The sequence below is a fragment of the Miscanthus floridulus genome, chromosome 3 (genome assembly GCF_019320115.1).
Source record: "Miscanthus floridulus cultivar M001 chromosome 3, ASM1932011v1, whole genome shotgun sequence".
Taxonomy (NCBI): domain Eukaryota; kingdom Viridiplantae; phylum Streptophyta; class Magnoliopsida; order Poales; family Poaceae; genus Miscanthus; species Miscanthus floridulus.
Genome location: NC_089582.1, coordinates 17,820,034 through 17,824,266, shown reverse-complemented (window position 1 = coordinate 17,824,266; position 4,233 = coordinate 17,820,034). Strand labels below are relative to the sequence as shown.

Genomic DNA, 4,233 nt, shown 5'->3' with positions numbered 1-4,233 from the left:
AAGCCTCTCCCGGATGTTCCCCGCCGTCTTCACTATCAAGCTTCCGGCCGAAACGCCGCGGGCCTTGTTTCCTCCGGTACACGGTGGCGGCCACACCACAAACGCAGTTGGTGTGATCTCACAAGACTTCAAGCCCCTCCGATGTACAACACTTGTGCTCACAAGCACGGGGTGGCAAGAGGTATGCAAACCTCACTAAACACTAGGCCTAAACCTAGAGCAAGCACATAAGCGGTGGTCTAATCAACCTAAGCACTTCGCAAAGCACTTATGCTAATCACCTAATAAAACACTAAGCACTATGCATGTGGAGATCACTCAAATGGTGTATCAACGCTCTTGGTATGTTTTCTCAGCTCCACACACCTCAAATGGCCGGTTGGGGGTTGTATTTATAAGCCCCACTGAGAAAGTAGCCGTTGGGGTCAAATTCCCGTGAAACTGCTACTGACCGGACGCTGAATCGTCCTGACCGGACGCGTTCGGTCGTCCCGACCATTGAGCCAGCAATATGCTGATCGGACGCTGGCCAGCGTCCGGTCGCAGATGTGCCGCTCTAGAACCTTTCTGTACTCGATCGGACGCTGCGTTCCTACGTCCGGTCGGTTACCGCCAGCGTCCGGTCCTTGCGTCCGGTCGCCTATCTATCGAGCCACCGGTCCAGTGTCTGGTCGTGCTTCCAGCGTCCGGTCCAGCGTCCAGTCGCCTCTGCGAGCTTGTTTCTTCGCGATCTTGCGTACGGCTTGGTTCCTATCTTCATGCTTGGACTTTGCTTGATATCTTGGGTCTTTTCTTGTGCTCCTAAAGTCTTGCTTAAGGTGTTGATCATCGGATCATCATGTTGCCTTCGTCCAAGTCATGTCTTGCACCCTGTTGGACTACAAAACAAACACTTGCAAATTCATTAGTCCAATTTGGTTGTGTTGGTCATCAGACACCAAAATCCAAAGTAAATGGGCCAAGGGTCCATTTTCCTTACACCTTTGGTGGCTGGTAGGGCGCCTGTCTGTTCTCGGACCTCTTGAAGGGGCGCCTGGTCGGCTCGCCCCTGCCGCCGCCGCTGCCGCCGCCGCCACCGCCGCTAGGGTTGGATCTTCCGCGGCTGTGGCGGCCCCCACCGAAGGAGGAGTTACTCTTCTTGTTGTTCTTGATGATGTCGTCGAGGGTCATGTCGAGCGTCTCCGCCATGGCTGCTCGCGCAGAGTAGATCTCGGGGGCTGGGTTAGGGTTAGCTGGAGGGAGATGGGGGAGGTCGACGGGGAGGAAGCGGCAAAATCTAGTTAGGGTAGCGCGTTGGGGTGGGGAATTGGAGATTTTTTTGGGGGTGGGAAAGGCGGCCGCCAGATAAAATATAGGTGGGGCTACGCGTAGAGAGAACGTGTGCTGAGGCAGTGGGGGCGCATGGCCACGGCCCATGAGAGCGTGACGTGGATGGGCATTGCCACTCCTGATTGGTTGGGTTGCCTTTTCAATTTCTACTCCTGATTTGTACATGCAGCATTTGTAGGGACGACTGATGATTGAGCCACCCCTACAAATCGCAACACTGGGGGCGGCTAGTGAGTGAGCCGCCCCTACAAATTGACCCATTTGTAGGGACGGCTTGTATCACCAGCCGCCCCTACTGTACCATTTGTAGGGGCGTCTGGTCTCATAGGTTCCAAGCACGCCCACTGTAGGGGCAGTTCCATCACCAGCCACCCCTACAAAAAGAATTGTCCTATTTGCTACAAGTGTTTTTTGTAGTAGTGGTCCTCCCCTACACCCAGTTGCTGGATATCTGAAGCAGACAAGGGAGATCTGAAGCGGATGGTTAGGGCAGCTCCTCCTATTTTCAGAACAGGCCATTGTTCGGTAAGTTCCATCTGTCTTCAAAACCTATTTATCGGTGATTTATGTTTCACTTCTGGAATCTCGCTTTTTTCTGTGTGTGCGAAAACACACAAAAAAATGCGAATACCGTCAGAAAAATATTTTTCTGACGGTGTACCCTCAGAAAAATACCCACAGAAATATAATGACAGAAAAATCAAATTTTTCTGTGGGTTCACCGTCAGAAACAATTTTTCTGTGGGTCTCACATGCACATAAAAATTGTTTTCGCCCAGATTAAAACTAATTTTTTCTGTGTGTTAATCCACACAGAAAAAAGAAATAAACGCACAAAAAAACACATTTTTTTCTGTCGGTCTAGGTGAACTCACAGAAAAATTCATTTCGCCCAGATTAAAAAAAATATTTCTGTGTAGCCAGCCTCACATAAAAAAAGAGTTAAACGCACAAAAAAATTATTTTAAAACAGTAGCAACAACATATTAAAATATATACTTTCCATACAGTAATTTCTGTGCATGACCTACAAGGTTTCATACAAATAATATCAAGCAAAGAGTTCCCAGCAGGGTTTCATACAGTAGCAACAGCACCATGGGATCAGGGTTCCCAGCAGCAAGAATATCAAGCAAAGAGTTATGGGGCTCCAGCTCGTCGTGCCACAGGGGTAGCTTGTCGCCAGGATAAAAGTTCCTCTTCACGCCATCGGCATTTATCTGCAGTGCAACCAAATTGAGTTTATTTTGAACTAAAAAAAGGTTTAAGCCAAGAGAACACAAGCATAGGAAATGGCGGTAAGAGATAAGTATAGGCAAAACACAAATACAGATTGCAGTTCACTACATTCTTGCAGACTGAACATAATTTTTTTACAAGGTAAACCTCAAGAAAATGAAAAGTGAGCAAATAGATAGAATTCACTGAGTGGATGTGGTAAGCAAGCGAATGAATCAAGTAACAGAAGAGTAAACAGTATGGAGTCTAGCAGCATTGAGATAAGGCGCATTCCAATTGATCTTGTACCTTTGTTCTAATTCATTTTGGTACAATCATTTTTTTTGAAACTACAATCCATTTTATTAATTGACAGAAGAATGTATAGAACCACACAAGAAGTTAAATGATCAAAAGTTATGATTTTCAGCTACAGCTGATTGAGTTTCACTCCGAAAGCTATCAAAAGCATCATGCTAGATATAAGTACCAAAACCAACATAAGACAATCCATGACACCCAACTAGTTCAGGTGATTGCTATATTTCAGTTTCTAGAGGGAACTGAGCATGAAAATTTGCACAAATATAGAGAGAACTTACAGTAACTGTACGAACAACCCCTCCACTAGCACCATCACAGGCCATAGCAAGGGAAACTACCTTCACCACAAATTTCTATATATATGAACAATAGAAACATATTAGGAACATTGAGGCTAGTTGTACTCTATTCGCTTTACACAATTATAATAACCTTCAGTCATACTACTACACTAGAGAGTATCTCAATTCTATGATCTAAGTAAGAAGGAACTTGGCGACATACCTCTGCCTCTTCCTAGCTCATTCCCTCTTTCCATTCATGATCAAGAAGGACATAAAGGTAACTGGAACCTGAACCTGCAATTCAGAGATAACATAACAAGTGTCAGAAACAATATTTCTTAAGCAAAGCAAGTTTTTTTCATAACAAGATTTAGAGTATGAACACTCAGAGATCATGTACAACTCAAACAGTAAGTGATTTAATTACTAGATCACTAGCCATAGCACAAAAGGTATGTCACAGCAAAGAGAATAATGGAAGTAGCATTGAAATACTGACTTGGAAGAAGGGAACAATACAACTTTATGGGCAAAATTATACCTCCAATTGCAAATGATTGCTTCAAGATCGTTCCAACTTTAACAGTAGCTGGTTGTCCAAGCTGGATTCTGCACAAAAGGGTAACTTTAGCATCAGCTACCTTGCATGTCAAATATCTCAAGTAATTGTATACCATCATATTTATCAAAGTTAAGTATCATTCAATATATTCATTTATCAAATGAGTGATTAATGTTAGGTTGTGTATGGAGAACAAACTTACGTGTGTTGGTGGAGGAAATAACGTACATAGTCCGAAATGACTTGTGTATCATATTCTTGGGTAAAAAACACACGGAAGGTATCAAAGGGTGAGCCGGCATTAGAAATCATTGTTGAAAAAGATGATGCTGTAAGCAATGATGATGCTGTAAGCTCATGGGAAAATGGCACAACAATGAACTCAAGTTGGGAACAAAATGCTAGTGCTGCGAATGATTCTGGTGACTGGGGAGGCTGGGGTAGTGGAGTTGGAGCTGCTGCAAAGCCAGCAGATCAAGATAATTCAAGGGAAGTGCATGCTAAGGTGCCAAACAA

General features: G+C 44.5%; 1 pseudogene; it reads right to left on the bottom strand.

Annotated features, from left to right (window-relative positions):
* Positions 1–975: 975 nt before the first annotated feature.
* LOC136543270 (proteasome subunit beta type-6-like) lies at positions 976–4,029 on the bottom strand (annotated as a pseudogene).
* Positions 4,030–4,233: the final 204 nt, after the last annotated feature.